The sequence below is a fragment of the Archocentrus centrarchus genome, chromosome 10 (assembly GCF_007364275.1).
Source record: "Archocentrus centrarchus isolate MPI-CPG fArcCen1 chromosome 10, fArcCen1, whole genome shotgun sequence".
NCBI lineage: Eukaryota > Metazoa > Chordata > Actinopteri > Cichliformes > Cichlidae > Archocentrus > Archocentrus centrarchus.
This window is the reverse complement of record NC_044355.1, coordinates 26,564,831-26,591,020: the sequence shown is the minus strand read 5'-3', so window position 1 is coordinate 26,591,020 and position 26,190 is coordinate 26,564,831. Positions and strand designations below refer to the sequence as shown.

General features: G+C 40.2%; 1 protein-coding gene across 1 annotated transcript in view; it reads left to right on the top strand.

Annotated features, from left to right (window-relative positions):
* Nucleotides 1–26,190, top strand: part of il1rapl2 (interleukin 1 receptor accessory protein-like 2) — a 447,173-nt gene that overhangs the window by 182,847 nt on the left and 238,136 nt on the right. The gene's annotated exons all lie outside the window — the stretch shown is intronic.

The window sequence follows — 26,190 nt, the reverse complement described above, 5'->3', positions numbered from 1 at the left end:
AAAGAAGAAGGATGGGAGGATGGGGAATAAAGGGGAATTATAAGCAGAGAGTGCACGATTTCATGTGGGCTCCACATTATTTAAATAACAGCATTGATCTGCTGAGACCAGAGCACTCCTGTGTTAGCTCTGTGCGAACCAGCCTTCACACACGCAAACATGTACGCACGAGGACAGACATGTGATCAGTGGGCGACAGTTGTGACTGTGTCAAACCAATGAGCACACCGTTTTTGCGTGTGACCCCAGAAGAAGAGGTCAGCATTAGGGCAAACCGATATCCATCTAATGAATTATACAGACCTGTGTCAGCACTTACGCACACACAGGGACACACAAACACGAGAAGCGCATGTACCGATGCTGCTCCTCATGTAGGGCAGCGGTTGCTATTGTGTTTGAATGTAGATGTGTGATTGAGTGAAGGGTGTATTTGTAGTTGTGTCAGCACCACTGCTCATTCATCAGGAGCTGTTAGATACATTGGCGTGAAATTCTTAGAATGATTTTTAATGTTTTCTTTTCTGTTGGGTGTTCTTTGGTTTAATTTGGCCTTAATTGCTTGTTAATTTAGTGATATCTTCCTCATGCACGTAAATATTCGAAAACAAAATGGGTCATCTCAGGAGACGAGAAATCTAGAAGCCAGTCGAGACTCAATGGTTGGTCTTCATTACTTATTGGAGCCACACACATGCTTTCAAATGAATTTATTTTATTGTGACGTGAAAATTTGCACTTGTATTTAAAGGTTTCAACATGTGGGAACAACCCCACCCACCCAAATAAAAAAAAAAAATCCCTATATGGGTTACATTAGAAATATTTGGACAGAGCCAAAACCTTACGAGTGTGTGTTTTCCTGACAGAGAGGAACTGTCAGTCCTAAGGGAAGATAGCGTCTCCTTAAAGATTGACACAATCTCTTGTCAAACTATCTCTGGCTCTATTCTGTGTCAGTTTTGGTTTATCTCCCCAAAACACACAGTGTGGTTCTGCACACACACATATACTCATATACTGTATGAACATGTCAGACATCTTTCGAGTGTTTGTCAGTTTAACCCCCTTACTGTGATATGTCCAAGGCATGAAAAATACACAGACATGAAAAACCAGGAAGCTGCTGAAAGACACATGCATTCATTCTGAAACATTATCTCTCCTTGTCTCTGCTACACACACACACACACACACACACATACACACACACACACACACACACACACACACACACACACACACACACGCACACACACACAGATATGAACCCACTAAGTCTAGTGGGAGGCTGGTTGACTGGTAGAGATTCTGTCAGGCCTGTCTTTACCAATCAGGATCAAACTCCGCCCCCAAACCTCTGACCTCATCATCTTCGTGCTGCTGTCAGACAACTCTGCTGAGACAGCAACTTTACCCAGGCGTGGACCTTGTGGGTGTGGAGGAACTCTTTGCATGTATGCGTGTTTCTGTGTGTGAATAAACCTTTATGCAAAAGGTTTTATCAGAAATTATGCACTGATGCAGATGAATATAACCAGCACATGAGATAGATTTTGCATATATTTGAGTTTGAAAGCAAGGTTTTTTATTTTTTTTATTTTTTATTTATTCATAGTAGCTACAGTGGCCACCATAGTTGATCGGCTTACCTACAGTATTATTAGCTTACTAGCTTTACTCTATTAGTTAGCTATTCACTCTTGTTCCTTCAGCACTTGTAGTTAAGATATAAAAATGGTTTTGTGATAAGTCTCTAGTGTAATGTACACTAAATAGATCTTTTAAACATGTAGTTTAGCTATACTTTTAACATCTAGCTGCTGTATCATCTGGAAACTGGCAAGTGTCCTGTTGTAAACTCTTAAAGTCTGACTGGCGTGCATTCGCACAATGCTAGTTTTGTTTTGTTTTGTTTGTTGAAATTTGGACACATTATCATATATAGCAAGAAAAAATGTGTTGGCTTAAATGTCTAGAATGTATCAATAATAATTTCTGTACACTAAGATTAATAGGAAGTAGAATTGCTCTACTTGATCAGCTTGTTGTATAGACTCGAAATACGCAGATGTTTCTAGTTAGACAAACATTATTACTGAAAAGATAGATGAAAAAGTGTAATTTTTTTACATTTCTGAGCTATCGCGCTATGTTAGCCAGACATGTCACATTATGTAATCAGCTCTTTAGCAAAAACTTGGCGTTTATTTATTTTTTGACCTGTTGTCCGCAGATTTCATTATATATGTTGTTGATATTGTTGTCAGGTGGCATCAAGAATCTGTCCTGGCATGTTCTTGCCTCCACCACAGCTCCTATTTCTTCTTTCCTACATTGCTCAGTTCACCTATTAAAATACATGATGGCACCATTGCAGCTCACATTGTCCTCTCATCTATTTGTTGCCAACAACCTTAGGCCAGGGAGCTGTTTTTAAACTATGATGCGACCTACAGTATTTTTTTTTAGCACTATTTTAAATATGAATAGCTAATGGCTGGCATGTTAATCTGTGTTCCTTTCATGGCTGGTTGTTAGCATGCTAGCATGCTATCTGTTTTTATTTGTGCGGTGGGAAGCAAGCTGTGTTTTTAATGCTAGCATGAAACAGAAGCACAAAACTGGGCCTGGTGTTCTGTTGTGCCCCCCAGGCAAAACACTGAGTCAGTGTGAGCCCTTTCTTTTTTTCCTTTTTTTTTTTTCTCCCTCCAAACATCTTTACATCAAATACCATGATGCTTCTTTTAAATGCTGCTCTTAACGAGCATGCCGCTTTCTTATGTAGCCTGGCAGTGTTAAAATAATTGAAAACAGCATGTCATCTGTGGTGATCTTATGCTTCTTTCGTTCTACTTTGTCTTTAGACAGGTTAAATGAGCTATCCCATTTCATAATTCAGTGCTCCAAAGGCCAAATTATGAGTAACTCCTTCAACCTAGTTTCTAAAAGCATCACAGCCCTAAAGGCATTGTTACACTGGCAGTTTTATCCTGCTGCAATGGAACTGCTCAGTGGCCAACAGCAGAGGAGTGTGACGGTGGAGCTTTGATTAGACAACAGTAAAAAGACTGGCTAGCCACTTGGTGTCTCCCATGGATGAATTAATACATATGACTGTGAGAGAGGATGCTGAATTTACTATCTGCATTTTCTTCAGCAAAGTAGGTGGGAAATAAAGTTTTTGTAACACAAACAATGAAGTGTTTATTGCTGACACTGTGGAAATGCACGGCTCTGTGCATTATTTTACTTTGCTTGGTGTTGTGATGCAGTGACTGTTTGGTATTCCATTTGAGTGCATTTCTACTTTGAATGCCAAAAAATCTGGAGGGGTTAGTATGAGATCAACTGTGACAAGGGGGATGAGTTCTAGATGCTGGCAATGCTTTATCTCAGCTTAACAAAGTGGGCAAACAACCAAATCTGAGTTTAATCAAATTACCAAGTGACAGAGCGGACCTGTAATACTCCAGCTGCCATGTGAAATCTACTGAGTGAACTGAACTTAGTGAGTTTCTTGAAGGTGAAAGGGTGCATACAAAAAGACTGTGTGTTCAGTGGGGGCATGTAGTTCATTTTTGGCTCGCTGTGCCCTCATGAGTTAATCCGGCCACGTTCACTGGAGACAGTCTGGACTGTTAGATACAGTTTGTCTTGGAGCAGAAAGCCACAGGGGACGCAGCAGCATCATGTCCAGACACTCATTACATGCTTAGCTCTAAGATTAGCTTTAAGAAGTGATCTTACTTTTAACATAATATAAAAATCTACAAAGGTTTTAACGTAGTCCTTCCCCCATTATTCAGCTTAATATCCACTAAATGCAATTCAGTTAATTGCTGTGTTGTTTGTGATTGCAATGAGGGTCAAAGATTTTGTAGTAAATCAGTGACCTACATTGTGAAAGGAAACCTGCTCAGAATACTCCCACACATAAACACAGACAGAGTCAGGGCTGTGGGAATGACTGTACTGTATGCACTGCATCTGTTTGCTAATCTGTGCTACATCCTGCTTTTTATCATTCATTGCAAGTGATATGATTGAGGTTCCACCCTCAACAATAGTTTCAGAAAAAGTCTGCTGCAGTAACATTGAAACTTTCCTCATATTTGTAACGCAAAGTATTCAGTAATGCAAAATATTCCCTCAGCCACCTGTTTGTCTAACAAATGTTTTAAATATTATTATATTTAGATTTTAGTTTATTATTGTTTATCCATCCAATTTACACTCACCAATTAACCTGACCCCCAAATTACAGCTGAATTAATTATTTTACATTTTATTTACTTGTTTTGAAATCTTTTAAAGCCCATTTACAGGTTCCTGCTCACTGTGGCATTTTTTTAATTTTCTGCAATGACGCATCTCAGATAGCTCAACTGGAACTTCCTTCCTCAACACAGTATATCCATGCACTCATCACATAGTGCAAATCAAGAAGTCAGTCACTGTGTTTATGCAAATTGGAGGAGCAAAATTTGTTAATTTCTGCTTTAATATTCTTATTTTTTTGGCAGTCATTAATGTATAGCAGTATATAATTTGTATATTATTGGATTTTAATTTTCTAATTTTGATGCACAGATTGCGTAGCATACCGCAGCCCTAAATCTGTGATATACTCTACTCCAGATATGGGCAGCTGGAGACCCGATGGCCAAGCAGTGATTTCTGTTATATTTCTTTTAGGTCTGCTGTCTGGAGTTTATCATTGTGATTTAAGTTCTCCAGAGACAAGTCCATGCAGTTACAAAAAACAGAGAGGCACACACCAATGTCCGCACAACCCCGTGCTCCCTGTCTGATGACGTAATTTCAATTGCTCTGACCTGAGTGGACCCTAATGGACTCACAGACGTGCAAAGTATAATTACTCCTTAAGAAAACAGTATGCTTAACTCTTGTCTACACTTTTGCAATGATACTCACATTGAACAGCGCTGACTTCATTCATTATAGATGAACTAATCCTGGTAGTCTTGACATTTGCTTGCTTTAATGACCTTTCTCTCCGCATAGGGGATTGCACCAGACTTTTTAAACTTGTGTATTCTGTTTAGCTAAGTGCTCTCTTTAGTTCACTTGCTTACACAGTCCCATACATGTGCATGTATGTGTGTGCACTCATTCAAACATACAGTTAGTTCTGTGCCTGCCCTCTCATCCTCATGTTCCCCGTAGACAGAGTCGAGTAAAACTGTAAAATCCCACAGATGCAGTGGTGTGCCGGGCTGGTCGGTGCAGACACTCTAGGGATACACACACACACACACATGCACACACACACACACACACTCGCACACATCAACCCAGAGTGCCGAGGTAAGCGGGTATTTGACAGTAGACCTTCAGGGAGATGGAAGAGCTTTCACTGTCCGGAGGGAGGAAGGGCTGGAGGGGAGGAGGCGGGGGGGGGGGGGGGGGGGGGGGGGGGGGGGGGGTGAGACCGGGGAAAGAAAATGACAGAGAAGCAGGAAGTGAAAGGATGAAAGTTGTACAGCTAAGAGACGGAGGCTTACAATAACTCAGTGAAGCAGTTACCCAGTTTTAGTCAAATTTTCATCATGCCCAGAGGGGAAAATTTTAAAAAAATATATGTTGCAATGCAACAGTGCTGTTTGTTACATTTTTTTTTTTCAGTACCGTGTCAAGCAAAAAGCTCAGGGAAATTATTATGTTGACTAGTGTTCTGTTGTATTCTTCATCTGGGGCCATGTGTTCAGAAACATACTTAAAGTGTACTCAAAATGAATGAAAAAGAATGGCTGTTTCACACTCACTATTATTCTGCTGTCCCTACCTACAGTTACCTTTACAGTTTATTAATAAACCAGTGAAACTCTTAACCTGTTAGACTGAAATCTGAAAAAACGTAATGCCCGAAAGTGCCCGGAGGCGCCTTTTTGTTCTGATTCGGCGCTACATAAATAAGATTCAACTGAATTGAATCAAAAGATCATTAAAAAGTCATATTTTTTTCCGTATTTCTTTTTTCAAAAATTAAATCAGGAATGATAATAATAATAATCCATCCATTCTCTTCCACTTATCCTGTTCAGGTTCGCGGGGGGGGGGCTGGAGCCTATCCCAGCTGTCATAGGACGAGAGGCAGGGTACACCCTGTACAGGTCACCAGTCTGCTGCAGGCCTAACACAGGGAGAACATGCAAACTCCACACAGAAAGGCCCGGGCCAAGGTGGATTCCTTCCAGCTGTGAGGCAACAGTGCTAACCACTGTGCCACCATGCTCCCCCATCATCATGTAACTAGAAATTGATACTGTGTAGGCATACAGTTTACAGCAGGATGGATGAATAAGGGAAAAGGTACCAAAACCCACCTGGCTCTATGTGAAAAAAGAATTGCCCCAGCTTATTATATCATGAATCAACTGTGATTGACCACATTTTTTCTAAAGCTGAGTTCAGTTTCACTGCCACACTTTTTGCACAGGCTTACTCAGTTAAGGTCAGTATTCATGATTCAACAGTAAGAAAGAGAAAAAAATGGCATTGAAGGTGAAAAACCATTACTGACCAAAACGAACACAAAGGCTCACCTCTTATTTGCAAAAAAATTAAAAATAAATAAAACATCTTGATGATCGCCAAAACTCTGGGGTAAATATTCTGTGGACTGATGAGACAGAAGCTGAAAGTTTTGGAAGGTTTGAGTCCCGTTACATCTGCATAAAACTAACACAACTTCTCAGAAGACCAACAGTCAAACATACTATAGGGGTGATAGTGTGATGGTCTGGGGCTGCTCTGCTGCTTCAGGACAACTTGCCGTTGATGGAACCATGAATTCTGCTCACTACCAGAAAATCCTGAAGGCCATCAGTTCATGCCCTGAAGCTGAAGCACACTTGGGTTATGCAGCAGAACAATGATCCGTCAAAGTCTGGACTTTAATCCGATTGAGATGCTTTGGCATGACCTTAAACAGGCCGCTCATGCTCATAAACCCTCCAGTGTGGCTGAATTGAAACAACTGTGCAAAGAAGAGTGGGCCAAAATTCTTCCACAGTGATATGAAAGACTCACTGCCAGGTAACACAAATGCTTGATTGCAGTTTCTTGCTGCTAAGGGTGGCACAACCAGTTATTAGGTTTAGGGGGTGTGACAGAATGTCTGTACTCGGTCCCCACAATTCATAGACACAATATATGGTGTTCACTTCAGGCTTTATTTTCCTTTCTTTTTACACCTTACAATAGATAGATAGATAGATAGATAGATAGATAGATAGATAGATAGATAGATAGACAGATACTGTCGATAGACAGACAGACAGATAGATAGCACTGTTCTTATAAAATGCTGAGTGAGTCAAAAAGAAAAACACAAATACACATAAAAAAGAGAAAACCCTGTGAAGTGCTTCTCACCATATCTGGTGTTAATTAGGGTCCAGACAGCTCATGTGCATGTACACAGAGAGCAGAATACTGTACTTTAAAGCAGGGTGACTGAAAAACCACGAAACCGTGAGCTGTTGCTGTGGTATTTTGATGAAAGCAGGACTTAGAAACGGGGTTCAAGGAGAAAGGGAGTCATGGTGTGTGTGTGTGTGTGTGTGTGTGTGTGTGTGTGTGTGTGTGTGTGTGTGTGTGTGTGTGTGTGTGTGTGTGTGTGTGTGTGTGTGTGTGTGTAGGTGTGCGTGTGCGTGTGTGTGTGTGTTTGTGTTTGTGTGTTACACCCCCACAGTGTCAGGCTGCTGTCCTCCACCTGTGTCCTGAATATAAATGAGAAGCTGAGCGCTGACTCTGTCTGGGTTGTTGATACGGCTTTTGCTAATGATGTTGTTTGCTAGTTCTTGTGTTTGAGCAACTGAGTCAGGAGCCAGGATCTTGATGGTGAAATGTATCATCAGTAATTAAAACCACACAAGCTTTGTTAATCGGTTGAAGCAGTGAATTCAGTGACCAGCGGTTTCTTTATTTTTAGTTTTTCCTTCCTTGCAGACTGCCACTTTCACATTCTGGGATCCTAATTTGACCAAAAAAAAAAAAAAATCATGGTGCCACGTTATAGTGTTTTGTTTTTATTAAACTAGACGATATAATTTTCACTTGTCCACAGAATGTGTCTAATAACATGTGGCTCAAAATAGAGCACAAATTGGTCATTCTACCATTCCTAAATATGCCTGCTTTTCAGTTACGTTCCCAGTAAAAAGTACATATGCACAAGGTTTCCCCTTGCATCGGTGCCTTTACGTACGTAGCGCTAGAATCCAGCTTAGCATGAAGTCTGCATAAGGAGGCTTTTAAAAGTCTGCTCCGCTGTCATATACCGCATTTTTTAATGCAGAAAATGTATACATGTGGAACCTATTTTGATACAAAAAACAGAAATTCTCCTACACCAACAAATAACCAAAAATAAGTAAATAAATTACTGGTGAATGAACACAGAAATATATGCATAACTTGTCAAGACTATTGCCAGACAAAACATGAGCCTATACAGTCCATTATAACATTGCACTGTGAAAACTTCCTCTAGCAGCAACAGTAATTTTTATAAAAGCAAAGCCTCTTGAATGGCTACTAAACTTGGATTTGCCTGCATTTACCAGCAGCTGAAGCTGTCTTAGATGGGACTGAACAAAATCAAAGGCAGTGTTGCGGCCCTAGCAGGGCCTGCTGTGATTTGTGACCTAATGGGTGTGGTTTGCTCTTTCTCCCACCTTAGGTGCCACCCCTTTTTTTACAGCTGACCCAACTCAGCAATTAAGCCAGTGTACTTAAGGCCAGAGAGAGGAGTGTTTCAGAGCTGGAGATGGTCAGTGAGAGCCTTTGTGATGCAGCTTGTGTGTGTGCACGTGCGCGCTGTGTTGTGGCTGCTCAGTGGAGAGGAGGGCGTGTTAGTGATGTTGACTTGGTGACTAACACCTGTGTTTTGAAGGTGATTGCAGCCTGTCCGTCTCTTTTTGTTAAACCATTAATACTTTAACAGTTTTGCCTCCTCGTCTCCTTTTTGTCATCCTGGACACTTACTTATCTATAATTTTGATAAACGCAGTTCTACATCAGTAATAGGGTAGATTCTTCTCATTCATAGGTCTGGAAGTCATGAAAGAAAGCTCGCTCATAGAAATGCTTAAAATCTCATTTAAAGATTTAAGATTTGGATGAGTTGGGCTGGTCAATAGTTGTGATTAAAGATTAAAAGATTCACATGTAGATTTAAAACTGAGACTATCAGTCCCAGAATCTCTAGCTCACTGATGGGTTTTTTTTCTTTTAGCATTTTTTGGCCACAGTGGCTTTTGTTAGCAGTGGAGAGAGACAGGAAATGGGGGGAAGATACACGGACAAATTGGCGACAGGCCGAGACTTGAACCCGCGCCGCCCGCACCACAACACGTGGCATACGCATGTGGTCGTCAGCTTCACCACTAAGCCACCCGGGTGCCTAGCTCAGTGATGTTAAAGGTTGTAGGGGTCAATGGGTGTCAACAAAACATTTAATACAGGTGGTTTCAAACCGATTGTCTCTGTTACCACATGAGCATTCCCAAACCTGAAAGCCTGCTGGAGCTTTCTTCCTATTAAAAGGGAATTTTTTCTTCCCAGTGTCTCCAAGTGCTTGCTCATAGGGGGTCGTTTTGATGGTTAGGTTTTCTCTGTAATTATTGTAGAGTCTTTACTTTACAACATAAAGCACCTTGAGATGACTATTTGTTGTGATTCGGTGGTATATAAATAAAATAAAATTGAATTAAATTATTATTGTACCTACAGCATACAGTTGGCAAAAATTCAGCCTGATCTGAAAATCACAGTGAACAGAAACACTCAGACATAAATGGTAGTTGGTGATTACATAAGGACTTTTAAGAAATGGGTGGAGGAACGGGCTTTTAACCAAAGTAGAAACAAAAGCAGAAAAGTCTGCAGAGAAAGAGGACTCCATCCTACTCTATCTTCTCTCTTTATGAACCTCATAGCTTTTCTCTCCCGCGTTCCTTTCTTTCCTTCCTTCTTTCCGTTTGCCATTTAACCTCACAGCATTGTGTGACTTTTATCCCCGAAGACTTTATAGGTTCATAAACCCTGTCTGACCATGGGAAGCCCCCCCCACCTTAGCTGCCACCATCTGAGACACACACATACACACTCTGGTCTGGCCTGAAAACCTCTCTGTCTTTATGGAGCTATCTATTGGTCTGTCCAGTATTAAGACTCTACATCTCTCATCTCTGTGAGGAATGGATAGGAAGTTAACTTCCAGTGGGTGGAGGCGTTAGAGAGGTCAGTCAAACTGGCATGTTGTTACAATTTACTACTTCAACACGCATTACTCTTACAAAGTGTGGCCCTGCTAATATTGAGTAGGAGAGTAGCAGAACAGTAAGCACAATCCAGTCTGTGTATCTGATATTTTGTCTGAACAGCCAAAAGTTACAGTTAATGTGTGATCTGCTGCCGTCTCAGTGTCACAACTGCCATTTATTTGATAGTAGAATTTACTTGCCTCGCAGTTCTCAAAACATCTAATAGAGCGATGAGCAAAAATTCAGGCTGAACAATAACGGACAGTCATCTGTCAGCAAAAGGTAAGCCACCAAAGATAGGAGCACTGTTCAGCATCGTTCTAATGCCTCTGTAACCTGCACTGCAAGAGTTGTTTCATCCAAATTACACAGAATCATATTTTCTCTCTTGGCTCTAGTGGGATCTAGCCATGCAAATATCTATCTCACTCCTCATAGGAAATAATGTGTCATGGTCCCTGGGTGTTGGGCCGAGAGCTTTGAGTTTTTTGGGATGCTTAGGGTTTTGATTATGTGCCTGTATTCTGTATAATTTACATTTTCAGGTTTCAGTTTCACATCTAGTTCTGTTCTTGTGTCATGTTGGTTTGTTCCTTGTATCCCTGTTTATTCCTGCCTCCCTTGTGTTTCCGTGTCTGGCTCAGTCTTCATCTCTGTATTTATCTTTTGTGCTTTGTGTCAAGTTAATCTTGTCTCCCTATTCAGTTGTGGCTCTCTTCCTGTTCTTCTTTGTATTTTGTGTCTAGTTTAACTTCCTCCCTACTCATTATGTTAGTTATTCCCAGCTGTGTTCTCACCTGTTTCCCATCCTCTTGTTTTCCTGTGTTGTGTTTATTGTCTCCGTCTCTCTTTGTCCTATGTCCTTCCTTGTAGCATGTTTACCTAGAAGTGTCTTAGTTTTGAAATATTTGCTCCTGGTATGCTTTATTTTCTATTTACTATGTGCTCAGCAATAAATGTTTTTGAGTTTATGGCTTGTCCTCCAAGTCCACCTGCCGCACAGCCCATCCTTGATAGAGGAAAGCAACCAGCACTGACAGCAGTTTGGTGGAGTACAGTAAGGAACTGGGTAGATTGCACAGAATCCTCAACCTCATCTTCAGGTCCCCAGACTTAAAGACTGTCAGTCGGGCTGAATGCCATAGATAAAATAATTGGGAAGAATCCTCAACCTCTCTAGTTTTCCAAGATCTCTTTTTTGGGGGGGCAGTTCCTTAATTGAGTTGAGGGAGCAAATACAGGCTCGTGGGCTTGCTCTCTCCCTCATCTCCACCTCAATGTTGCCTGCCCATGGGCCCTGTGTCACGTGTCACCTGAACCAGAGCATGTGGTCTCTGCATCACTAGAGCTCAAACCTGTGGGTCCTGTGTCTCCTGTGGGTTTCTGCTGCTTCCGTCATTGCCAGTCTTCTGCTAAGCCTTCATCGCTATCGTTGGCTCTCAGCTAAACCACCAAAGGTGTTCTGTTGTTTTTGCTGTTGCTGATGTCATGGCCAGCCTCCTGATGAGCTTCTTCTTTGCCGCTGCTGATGCCATGTCTGGCCTCCTGTTTAACACCTCCGCCGGTGTCAGCCTCCAGCCACACCACCCGAGGGCCTCTTGAGGTGTCCTGTTGTTTCTGAGTTGCTTTTTGTCTGCTGTTGGGCCTCCTGGCTGGTCCCCAGAGTTGCTTCTTCCTTCTGAAGTGGTTTGCTTCCTCCGCTGGCCTCGTATTTTGCTCCCTGAACTGCTCCACTAGTCTGCTCCTTGGCTGAGCCGACCACCTGGGTTTTCCCTGGCCATTAAACTCTCCAGTTCCCTGTTTTTTGTTATTTGTATTTGGGCTTAGTTCAAATGGAACTACATTCAAGCTGCAGGAATATTTCAGATTATAACATTTTAGTCATTGGTAACCCCAAGTGGTCACTTTAGGTGTCACTAATTTAATGTTTTTTTGTTTTTTTTGTTTTTTTTAAGCAGCAGTAGATGTTTGATATGTCTTCAACTTAAAATATATTTGATATAACTGTAGGAGAGGCAGCAGTAACCACTGTGGCTGTCCAGTCAATCAAGATAAAATTTCAAACTGCAATATAAGATCAAATGCATGAATTGTTAAGAAATCTTAGAGAAATGGTGGGTCCATCACTAAAAGATGGAATCCATTTTCTAATGAGAAGATTACACGGTGTCAAAGGACTGAAAATAATTCCAACCATATATACCCCTCTATAAAAAGGATACAATTTCATGAAAATCTTAAGGATTATAATTCAGGATATTCAATTGCTATAAAGCCTTTCTGTACAAAGTGGGATAAAATTTATGTGTCACTCTCACTTGAGTCAGAGGTTTGGAGTTAGATAGAGGTCAGCTTAGGACAGACTGGTCAGTGAGCCCCTGGCAACCACACTTTGCTAGGAAAAAAAATCTGTATACTCCAGCCAGTTGGTGAGTGGCTGCTAGATGAAATTAGAGGTATGCAGTGCTGCACTGAAAACCTCCTTGTGACTTCACAGGTTGCCGTACTCGCCCATAGATTGCATGGCAGACACCAACTTGTCTGTAAAAACGTATCAGCTGCTCATCAAGTGAAACTGAAAAGTGTGATGCAATCTGGAAATGGAGACCTGCGCTTTCAAAGTAAAACCATTGAAACCAACATGTTTCAAAAGGCATGACTTTTTTTTTTTTTTTTTTTTTCTGCTTCACGAGTAGTAGCACAAGTTTGCAGACAAGTCGGTGTCTTCCATGCAAACCATGAGCGACTGCAGCTGTCTGCTAGTGATAAATCACAAAGAGGTTTTTGATCTGGAACCCTCTTTGTGACCAATTTCACATAGTGATAACCAGCAACGTCTAACAGCCGCTCGCCAACCAGGTGACAATACAGGTTTTTCTCTAGGGAGTGGAGGTCCCCTGGTCGATCACCGACTGATCTCTAGGCCCATGTGACTGAGGCCTTAATGGACTTCTGTTACCTACATCTCTGCTTGAGGCTAGAGCCTTAAGGCTACATTAGGCACTTCAGGCACTAGCACATCTACACCTAAGTGGTCAGATTTCAGGTTTTGACAAGGATGAATAAAGTAAAGATTACAAAAAAAATCAACTCTTCTCTGGTATTTCAAACTTAATATTATATTCATTAATATAATACAACATCTCTTTACAGATTTGGCCTTCCCTGGGTGCCAACAAAAACAAAAAAAAAAAATCTTGGCATAGAATGAAACCTTGTGTTTCACGATCGGATTGTTCACTGGATCAAAGAGTATTTTAATGTCTTAATTTGAGTGGCGTTTACTACTACTGTATCTGCTATGGTGTGCTTATAAAATCATGCCAGACCACAGAATCTTTGTGTTATTTTGCCATTTTCACATGCTGTTTGTGTCCAGTTGGTGTGTTAAAGCAACATTTCCTCACAGTGAATTGTCTAGTCCAAGGAGTCTGTGTGTGTGTGTGTGTGTGTGTGTGTGTGTGTGTGTGTTTTGCGGCAGCCATTAGACCACTCCAAAACAAGAAGAACTAGAAGAGGCCAAAGGCTCTCTCACTATCTTTTGTTTCTATCTTTGCTCTCCCCTGTCCCTCCCTTCCATGTTTTATATATACGTTTGCTTTCACTCTTTCTCTCTCTCTTTCTGTGTCTCCTCCCACTTCTCATTCACATATCCATCCATTCCCTACACCAGCATGCTCTCCTCCCGCCCCACCCTTCAAGCTATTTCCAGAAGAGTGACACAAGACAAAAGTGCCTTGCTGAGTTTGTGTATTTTTAGAGCGCGCACACAAGCAGTCAATTGTAGTGCCGGAATGGGGCTTATAAGAAGCCTTTCACTTGGTTTGACATGATTTCACCTCAAAGCCTCATAAACCTCTCTTTTTCTCTCACACGGTGCTTTCAGGTGCTGTGGGAGAGGCAACAACTGCATAAGTGTCACACGAAACCCAAGAAAAATGAGATATAATTATTTACAATCGAACATCCTCAGCATGAACCCTCTATCACAGTATTCTGGAATGTTTGGATTTCCAATGGATGATGAATTTCTTGCCATTTACGTCCATCACCAGAGAAAATAAATAAATGAATAAATAGAAGCGCTACTGGTGGTTGGGACCTTCAGATGGGATTATGTCATGAAGCATCAAAAATGCTGTTTTATTCATTAAAGGTGTTTTTAGCTGTCAAGAAGAAACCACATATGTACACACAAAGATTGCCTGCTCTATTTAAATAACTTGCACATGTTTTAGTCTGCAGTGATCGACCTCACTGACTAGAGTGCGGCTTCCAAAGTCAAGATAGATTATTTCCACCAAAAACAAAAACAAGCTGCATCTGAGCACCCCTCCGCCCATCCCATAACAACCTTCCCAATTCTGATGAACCTGAACAAGATAGATGGGGAAGAGCTGTTTTAAATACTGAGGCGTGTTTACACCTCCTCCCATTTGCTGTTTGTTCTCACCCCCGGCTTAAGCCTTGTTTGCATGGTAATAATATTTGGTGTATTTATGTATAACTGGGATATGAAAATTCATACGTAAACAGATTAGCTTGTGCAGGACTCTAGAGGAATATTAGCTTTTATGTGCCAAACTGTGTGTTCACTGAAACTAATGGCATGCTAATGTCACACAGAAGTTTGTTGTTGCTTTCGCTGCATGTGGGAGAAGCCATTTCCTTAGTGACTAAAAGAAGTATACTTTACATCCTCTGGTCTGTCACTATATGTAATCCCCCCCCCCCCCCCCCCCCCCCCCCCCCCCTGCACAACCTGCAAACCTGCCAGCAGCCATCTGAAGTTCAAGCCTTACTGGTTGTTGGGCCCGTCAGATACCATTATGTACCGAGTCTTTTATACCAGATGTTTTATTCACTAAAGGTGTTTTTAGCTGTCAGGGAAAAATCGGTGGAGAGAGGAGGCCACACACATCTGCGTGCCTACACTCGGAACCACAAAGGTAGACAAGATGTTCTTACCCTTATCAAATTATTAGTGCTCACACACACAGAGTACAAGCTGCTCTTTCACTTTAAAAATCATTTAAAATGCAAGTGAAGAGTGGACCCCCTTTCAAATGGAACAAGTTAAAAAGCGGAGGATGCCAAGTTGAAAGAAGCAAACACACACACATGCACACAAATCATGAAAGCTGCTGTAGCAGCAGCAGCAGCATGAGTGCAACTTCACAGTCAAGTGCAAAGCATGATGTTTTTTGACTGTCAGGAAAATGTGTGGCGTAGAAGTAAGTACTAACTGATGAAGAAAATTCTACTCTGGTTGGTACATGTTTGGAATAAATACCTTTAATCTACTTTTTTTTTCACATGGAAGCCCTGTCTTGGTTTTAAGAAAGCTTCAGTGTTTCAAAGATGGCAGAAAAATCAGGCATTAGGTCCCTGGTTCAAATTCTGTGTGATTGAGCCTTTACTTTATGTCGTTCCCTTGCTCTTTTTCCCATGCGCTGCACTTTCTGAATAAGAGGTAACACAAATGTCAAAAAATAAACATAAAAAAATCAGTTTAAGAGGATGGATTATTTTGGAAGATTTGCTGACAATAAGCTTATAATATAATAATTCTGTCAGAATCAACCATTTCAGCTGTGGCACTGTAAATAAAATCTGGATTATTGCTTGCTCAGCACTTCCTTTATTGGAACTACAGCTGACTAAAAGTTTTATATGAGCTCAGTCGTTCCCCCCCATTGGTTGGACGTCGCTTGGTAGTGGAGGACATCGCAGCTTTATTGTAACAGTTGGAACTTAAGGAAGGCTCCCCCTGTGTTATTTGTTATGTGTTTATTCAATTCAGATGACAGCTTATGATTAAGATTTGAGATTATGTTCCTATTATGGATGAGTTTCCATTACTGGGAAAAATCACTGAAATATCACTTATAGGGCAGATAAGTAGAAGATTGCAAGTCCAACCCTGCAGCTACAATCAGCTGTGTTAAAATCTGAGACCTGTAGTGTTCTGATTTGCATTTGCACATGTAGTTTAAGTTACATTCTTGATTTCCCAGTGTTTATGTGCTAACTTATAGAATTAATTCTGTTTAAATGCCAAGTATATTTTGTCTCATGCATGCACATACAACATAGATTGTAAGGATTAGATGCACAAAGTCTCACCTTGCAAAGCCAACCAACACATTTCAAGGGGTGCAGCTTTTACTTTGAAAGCGAATGTTCTCCGTTTCCAGTTTGCATGACACTTTTCACAGTTTCATTGCTGCTTGGCGAGTAGTTTGGAAAGTTCAAGCCTTACTGGTTTGGAAGTCTGCATCTTCTGTGCAGCTACTGATGACCGTGGCGGTCTGCATCCACCAAAGCAATCCAGTCCAGTAAAGTATAGTGTGCCTCTTTGCAACCAATTTCATGCTAGTGACTGCCAGCAACCTCCAACAAGTTGTTGGAGGAAATACTTATAAAAATACTCACGACCAGTGTTGCCAGATGGTTGCCCACTGGTGTCTAGGCCTGTGTGACTGAGATCTAAAAATACTCAGCTTTATCATCCTTGTGGTTACTAATGGTGGCCATAATTTATAAAATAAACAATATGTTTATTCAGTAAAACTTGAAACTAGCAATTGAGACGATAAAGAAAAAGAAACTATATAAATAAATTAGTTACATGTAGCTCAAAATGTTGTACGTTACAAATATCTTACAGAACTCATGTAAATGAGATGCACGGTAACCTGGGCTGTCTAACTGTTATACAGAGATCAGACTATGCTGTTTAATCAGAAATGTACTCAAGATTAACAAAAGCAAATGCATTTTATATATATATATATATATATATATATATATATATATATATATATATATATATATATATATATATATATTCTTCATTTAGTCAAAATAATTACTTTTACTCTTCCATATTATATATTACCAAATATTGCTCATAAGGCAAATATATAGGCAAATATTGCCTCCCAACATTACTTGAATAACTAGTTTTTTGATTTTTCCTTCCAAAAAAACACAATCAGCTTCTAAGAAATCGTGTTTTACAAGTGTTGTATCACCAGATCTGTGGAGACCTCCAGATAAAGGTAAGTGCCCTTACTTTAGCATGGCTTATAGAAGGTAACTAGCTTTTCTGCTCAGGCCAGCTCGATGGAAGTTAAAAAAAAATAAATGTAGAGAAATGTAGTTGCACTGGACAGGACATTTAGTCCTTTACTGGGGCACTGAATACACCGTAAAAGTGGTCAATAACTGCCTTACTAATAACTGGGCTATCTAAGACACATTTTCAGCTGCTGCGGTTACTCATGTTGGCATATACTTCGACAGGGCTCAGACTACACGCTGTTAATGTTGCTGTCACTCACACACCAAGCAAAGGGGCATCCCTCACTTCCCACAACACTGGACCTGTGTCTCACACACATTATCCATCAGGGTAACTTCACAAAGAAATAGGCTCTGCCTGCAGTAAAAAGTACTGAAGACTAAATGAAATTTAATCAAACAAAAATGTAATTGAGGGAAAACTAGTGTGTTTGCCATACTGGGTTTATTTATTTATTTATTCTAACAAATTTTAAATAAACCAACTTCTCAGTTCTTCTTTCACTGCTCAGAGAATCACCTGTTAAAACTGTCAGTTTAAATGTGCACAAACAGGCATGTTACACATTGAATATTTAAGGTTGTCTTTCTCATCAAAGCCACACGTCATTACTGTTATACTTTTCCTAAGGCAAACTGACAAGTCATTCCTCTGCTAATGAATTAAGGTTTAGAAAGTATTCATGCACGTATTTGCCAAGCAGATACTTGTGGACATGCTGACCAATATGACCTGATGGATGCATTTAAATGAGACCTTTGGTCTGTGGGTTTGGTATTGAGTGTGTGCACATTGCGGAGGGTGTATGCTGTATATACATGAGTTTCAAGCCATGTACATCTCTAAGGAACGAAAAAGTGTGTATGCTGACAAGAGGTTGGGGTTTATATGGAAAGCTTGTCAGGTTCAAATTTATTAGACTTGATGCTTTTTTAATTGATTCATGGTTGCTTTCACAGAAAGCCCTTACCTCTTGTGTTGCATTTACATTTTCGCTTTAGTCTGGAGCTTTGCCACAGCTGACAGCTTTAAACCTTGCCCAAAAGCCTTTGAACCTATGTAAAACCTATGTAAAAGCTCTTGTGGATTCTGGCCATATTTGTGTTGAGCCGCTAAGTTTGCCTGCTGATTTTCATGCATTACAATACTTTAAGTTGATTGTAGTGGCGTGCAGATCTCTCTCATAATAATTAGCATTGCAAATCTCTGAGGTTGTTTAGGAAAATCAGCTCATTTTGTTGCTTTTAATTTGATGTGTCTTGCTGCCTACCCTTACTCCCCTCCTCTTCCTGCTCCTCCAGTACCACTTCTGCTTTTGAATTTGCTGGTGTCCAACTCCAAATGCCGGATTTGTTTAGCTAATCGGATCATTTAGCTGTTTTAATTTCAAACCTCAAAACGAATTTACCCACTCCTCTCCATTCTTTTATCCATGGCTGTCTCCTTCCCTCTGGGCTTTCACTTCCTCACTCACCCCTCTCTCTGTGTTTTCCTCTCAAATTTCAAAGCTTATTTATATAATCAGCTCATTTAGCTGGTTTCGTTTTAACGGCATTTGGAGGCCCCCCTTTTCTCTCTCTCTGGATGTTTCCTCTGTCTTTTCCTTTCATGAGTCACAATGTTGTATCCATTTTCTGTTCCTCTATTTCTGTCCTCTTTGCTTTCTTTTTTTCCTGCTTCTCCTCTCTTTGCATCTGTGGGTCTCTGTCATATTGAATAATGCACCAAAGGATCCACATCGTTACGACAGTCTGTTTAGCTTCGATAGGGTCTAATTACGTACATTACATACGTAACACTCATCTCTGATGTCGCTTTTAAGCTGTCAGATGTGTTTTTGTATCATCTCGGGGCAGTGAGAGATGCTTTTTGAGGTTAGGATTATGTTGTTGTCAAGGGAGAGAGACTGCATAGAACAAATCCCAGTCATGACAAAGTAATGCCGCTGTAGCATGATTTTACCCAAGCGAAAGAAGATTAACAGGTATAAAAGACTACTTTTATCATTTCAAACATCAAGATAATTTTACTGATCGTACAAAATATTAACCAGGCAACAAAATTAGTTGTGCTGTAACTTTCAATGGCTGTCAAGGAGATTTCCTGAGAAAATAACCCCAGTGATATCACAGAGATGTCATCATTGCTTGGGGATTTACTGTATTTAGAACAAATCCTGCCTTACAAAACTAAGGGCATGAACTTTGGAAAAGCTTGGACATTTACAGGGAGAGATGTTTTAACGAAAATGCCACCGACTGTATATAAAAGACAGATTTAACCTCTGTGAGGCCGTCCATGACATTAAGCTTTGTATTTCTGACATTGTCATACTGTTTTTTGACAACTGGAAAAAGACAAGACTGAAGAACCAAATACACAGTGCACTCATACAGTGCACTCATAAAGTAGCCAAGTAGCAGACAATCTCAACTGAGCCCCCATCTTCTTAAAAGGAAAACTTAGAAAATTCCTCCAAAATCAGCAAAAGTTGTAGCTCCATTATGTTGTGGGTGAATGCCAAAGGAGGGCCCACATTTTCTTAAAAACATGAATCATATAAAATCATGCTATAAAGACTTCTTATCACTTGGACAGACTCAGACTCTTGAACTGCAGTTTGCGACAGTACTCTTCATTCTGTTCTGCAGCCTCAGTAAGCTAATGGTGTAGCAGCACGTGAACCCATTCTCAACAACTTCAGAGTAAAAAACCAGATATTCTGGCTTTTGCCATTTTAATTTTGTCCATTCTTTTGCCAGTGCATGTGCAAACTATCATCATCTTAAGGTCTAGAAAATGAAGCTGTCTAATATTTGTTTAACACTGTTTCATCTGTAATTTAATGCTAGCTTTTCATAACAACAACCATGCACTTTTTTAGGAAGTTAAAATGAAAGCAAATCAAATTCTGCATGTCTGTTACACCACCACCTCTCCTCCCACCTTACTTGCACTTCTTATTGAGCTGGAGGACTTGTTGGTCTCTTCTGCATACTGCAACTCAAGATTTATAAACCAAGCTACTGCTGCTTTTTCATCATTTCTACCTGTGTTCACTGTGTATTTTTATTTATACACCAGCAATGTAATCTGCACTGCCTCAGTGCAGATTACATTGCCTTGAGAAATCTAAGTACAGTGGATAGTTCCTGCATTTCATTCAGCACCTTGGACAGTGGTCCTTACACATTCTGTTGGTGAGTGTACAAACAGCTGTACACAGTATTGTAGAGCAGACCTTTTCAGGATGGGGGAAAAAAAGGATGCCCTAATGCCGTTATCTGTAATTTAATTTAAACCTACTGCAAGTCATTCACATTAAGCGTAATTGTTAAAATCTCTACACAAACTGCTGATGAAGAAGAGGAGGAGCTGCTCTATCTCAGCTTGAAAGTGTGCAAGCTTTTATATACATTGATAATTAGCATTTGTTTTTAGTTCTTTCTCCACAAATCACAGAAATTAGCCCAAGAAGCAAACATGTTAGAGGACCATAAATTTGTTTCTTTCTGTCTAAAAAGCTCGGCTTTGGTTACAACCAGTGCTATAGAATCTGGGGGTTTATTTTATTTTATTTATTTATTGACTAAAAAACACTTAAACACTTTGGAGCGTCTAAGTACTATAAAGAAACCTACATTTTCTTAAGATTTCACATGCAGTTACTTTACTATGGGTTTTTGCATCTAATAGGAACAAGATGGTACAAAATAATACATCGCCAGTATCCTAATCCCTCCAATCTGTGGATGTAGCCCAGACTGCCAAGTATGACAAATTCTGTCCAAGCTGTGACACAGTATTTAGCTCATAATGTTGTCCAGTGTAGCTCAGACTGAGAATTCATACTGGCTTTTCTTCAAGATTTCTATTACTTATCTGTCTTTTAGGTCTTAAGCCCTGCTGTATTTCTAGGTAGTCATGTTCCTAAATGCTCACACACACACATGCGCGCGCGCGCGCGCACACACACACACACACACACACACACACACACACACACACCTGACTGCATCTCAGGTCACAGTAGCTATTCACATGCTGAGGTCAGGGTCATACTCGGCCTTAAGCAATTCAAACGCACACACAGTCTGTCTGCATATGGCTTACACACACAAAGAAATACACACATTCTCTGTCTCATGCACAAACACACACACCTATTGTCTGCATCCATTAGCTTTGCTTTGCTGCACTGACCTAACACAGCCTAGACCTACTTTATTGTTTATGTGTGTGTATATGTGTGTATGTCTTTTGTTCTGCTTCCCGACTGGCGCATATCTGAAGGTATGAGGCACTGTTGCTTCCTGCACAGGCACAGACCTACCTCTCCTAGTTAGATAATTGTCTGTTTCGATAAAGAACACACTGTACCTGAAGGGTAGCATCACTGTCTGTCTGTGAGAGTGGAGAAACTTGCTCTATCAAAAAGCTTTTCTCGACCTCTAGATTGAGATGTTGTTGTTTAACTGCGGTGAGAACACAAAGACACCAGCTGATTAAAAGATATCTGCAAGTTTGATTAGCCCGTGCCAAAGGTGGACAGGTTGTATTTTGGCTCCATGTTCCTCCAGCTGGTGTATGCACACATTCAACATAGCTGCAGCTATCAGGAGGCTCTTAACAAGCAGCTATTATTTTTTTATTGCAACAGCTTGGGGAGCTTTTGTGCAGGAAAAAGGATGATAAAGCTGCAAAGAGAACCTCAATAGAATACACTTGTGTCACTTAAGTGTTTGCTATTTGAAGTTTTAGTATCTTGGCAGGCTGTAAATACCTTTAGATTGCATATCTGTGGCATTTCGATTGCCTGTGCTAAGCCGGATTAGATCTTTTGATGTAAATGGTTTTTAACTGAGCTGCCGGGCATGGGAAAGTTTTACTGTTTTGGAGGACAACTGGTTCTTGCTTGCTGTGGGAGTACCACCCTAACAAGTCTATAGTGTTCTGGGTTTCATTGCATTTTAAACAGTATTGACTTGCTCCCTAAAGCTGATGCTTAAAAGAAAGTCATTCTTGTGTCACTCCTGGTGTGTTGACGAATTTAATTGACAGATTATAGTCCTAAGCACTACAAATCCCACTAGCAAACACCCCATATTCCAGTGGCTGCGTCACCTGTCAAGCATCCTAAAGTTTTCACAGGGGCAAAGCAGACGAGGCAATCATGAATCATTTTGTTTATTCAAAATCACTTCATTCAGTTCTCTTCAAAGATTCATAATCGCTGATTAAGTTGTTCATTCACTTCTTCCCCTAAGCTAAGCCTTTACAGCACTGTTTAAATGCATTTCAGTGAATGCATCAGTGCTCACACAGTCCTAACACTGATTCAGACTGTCTTCAATTTTTTTGGTCTGGTGCTGGTTGCAGTTACCTTCAAAAATCTAGAGAGAGATTCAGTCATTCATAGATTAAACACAGAGCTTCAGTGAAAAAGTAGAAGAAGGCTTAATAGTCCAAAATAGCCTCTGTGCTATCTGGCATGTCATCAGTTTTTGTTTTGTGTGTGTGTGTGTGTATGTGTGTGTGTGTGTGTGTGTGTGTGTGTGTGTGTGTGTGTGTGTGTGTGTGTGTGTGTGTGTGTGTGTGTTGTTGGAAGAAGACAGTTTAGACTGAACATGGCACCTGCAATATGTTTTACAAGTGCTTCTCCACTCCATTAACAGATACCTTGACTCCATAGCCTTCTCAGACTCAATGCAATGAACATTACTGCAGTCTCTAATTCAGGTCCAACGCTCTTTTGAAATAGTCAAAGTTTTCTGTTGGTGGATATCTGATGTTCAAGTGCCTTCGACCATCAACCAAATTCTTCCAACAGATAACTAACTCTGCTTTAGGACTGCAGGTTGACATCCTCGGCTACAAGAAGAAGTGAGACGGGAAACTTTCACAAAACTGTTTCTCTTGTGTTTTGGTTGTAGGTCCTTCATTAATGATCCACTTTCCTTCCCTCACATTAACATGCTTAACCTGCTCCTTGTATGACACTATGAATTTAAAGTTTTTAACTTTATTGGCAAAACAACAAACTGCATTATTGGCTGATCTGACTTCTGAACAATTTCAGGCCCACAGTGCATGTGTTTGTGTATATTTGTCACCTCAGAGTACATTACAGCAAAAAAGGAAAATCTTAAAAATGTGTTCTTTGTTTTAATGTTTCATTTATCGATCCCAGTAAAGAACAGCTGCACACATCTGCCCCTTGTGGATTCTGCACATAGTGACAAGTTAGGAAGAGAATGATACACACCTTCACTTTATTATCAGTGCTGTGGTTAATGCAACGCTGCTCTGAGACAAGTCTCATCTCCAGAGATTATACACTCGTTGATTGGATTATTAATGGTATAGATTAGTTTATAGCTGTAACCTGAATGCAGCATTGATTCCAAAATAGCTTTAATGGGAATAGTATTATTGATTACTTAATAACCATAACTGTCCCCATGAGAGGAATGCATTGATTGTGCATACGCTGGAAGAAACATGGTGTTCCAGCCACCGGACAGAAGAAAATGAATGTGACCGTTTTGCATGCCTGATCCAACTGATTTCTGTAGCTCCAGTAAGGTCTTCAGTGCCACTGATTAGATGGGTTAAAGCTAAAGAAAATACACCACAGGCTGAACAAACAGCTCTCACAGTTGCTTGTGGTCTTTCTCCAAACAAGACAGAGTAAGCCAGGGCCCGAGGGTGAGAAATTCAACCAGTCACACTGGAACCTGGGATGTTTTTAAAGGGTCTAACATTTTAGCGTGAATTACTGTCCGACTTTCACACTAGCGCTGTTTCAGGGCTCCACTGAAGTGGGGAGCAGGACTTTGTGAATGCAATTAAAGTCAAGGAAATTAAGAGCTGTGCCCCTTCCCCGCTCCCCAGTGAGAGCAGAACAACAATAACCAGTGAACTGGCAGACAGAAATTTACACGCACACGCACACAATGCCATAAAACTATTATTGTTCCTTGATTTATTATTACTTTGGCATTTATCTCTTCACTTTGTTCACTTTGCTCTTGTATCCTTTTTTTTTTTGTCCTACCTTACTTATTGCTGGTTTTACTTATATTATCTTTGCATTCATATTACTGATGTTACACATACCATTACATTTACTGCTGCTGTAGAAATAAGGCTTCATTGAATGGCACCAAGGTGAAATGAAGGAAGCAAACGATTTAAGAGGAAACTGAGAGAGTAGAGGGTAAGGGAAGCAGGGCTGAATGAGGCGTAATGGGGAGTAGATGGGGTATGGCAACAGACACAAGGGTAAGGGAAAAAGCTTAAAGGAGAAAAAGGGAAATGAAGTATAAAAGAAGAGAAAAAAGTGATGTTATAATATTGGTGCCAATCTATGAGGCCCTGGAAGGAGAGGAAGGATCGGCACTTCAGAGCGTTAGGAAAGTAAATGAGGGGCTGCTGCAAAACAGTCGATAGAGTTAAATCTTTTTAAAATAACACACACGAAGTCATGCCAAGAATTTGGGGAACATCAAATACTCCTTGAACAGCTAGTTTGTTAGAAATGCTGTAAAAAATTGACACAACCGGTGCATCTGTGTGTTCTAATATTAAACAAGCTAATGTTATTTGACCAAGGAAAGGCTCCAGAATGTTCCTTTTTTTCTAATTTTTTTTTTTTTTTGTATATATAATGTGAGTAAACAACAATAGGCCACTTTAACCTCAGTGAGAATTGCCAAGTGCAGTGCATTTCCAAAGTCATACTTGCTTTGCCAGAAAACAGTAAGGTGATACAAACAGTGATGCTTGTTTGTATAAAGGTCACCTACAGCTGATAATAGTTAGAAAAATGCTGTACATGCATCTAACTTTCTCCAGCTTTAACTTTTTCTCTTCACTTAACTGCTTAAATTATTCAGGATTCAGGTCCACACCATTTTATGCTATAGACTTTGCTATTATTTTGCTATTGAATTGTAATTAATAACGAGTTAATTCTCTTCCTTTCTCTCTGATATAGCCAGACTGAGTGAAATGTGCTGCTGTTCAGTGGTTTTTTATTTTTGTGTGTTGTACATTCAATGTTTCAAGTCACACCAAATTCCAAAGACAAACCAAATAAGAAGAACTGAGTAATTTTTTAAAAATACGTTACAGCCAATCTTTTTGAAAAGCTTTTGACATTTAAAATTGAATTGGATTTTTTGCTATTTAGCATCTGGGGTGATACTAAATCAAATAGTTGGGACTGGTTTGTTGGATTTGTTAGAATAACATTCACATGTCCACAGAACTTTTGTCCCTCTATTTAAGATGTCTGCCTCTTTTTATTTATGCGTCAACACATTTAATAGAAAGTATGAAACTAGTTAAACCAAATGTGGCAGAAACAGTCTTTGAGCCAGAGCACCATACTCACAATGACCCCCTTAAAATCCAGTTGAGAACCTATTTCTTTTATCCCCTTCATCCCTGTTAACTACAACTTATGTCCTATTTGATCGCTTTTCCCTCATTTCATTAAAATGAAGGTAAATGCAGTCAGTAGTTCGCTCCATTTGTGCTTTGTGAGAAACCTCACTTTGTCCTGCTTTGCCCTTAGCAGACATTTTAATAAGGATTGTCCTGTAGCTGATTTAAAATAGGATTAAGGGTCTCTTTGTCTCAGATTGATTTAGCCTTAGATGACTGCACCTATGTATGATAACCACAGAGTCGGCTCTTGCTAGGAGGTACATAATAATCATTTGGTTATAACTTTAGTTCATCGCATTGTTTTAATTATTAACTTGGATTGGTGAAAAATCAGGGATAAGTAGCACCTTGTAG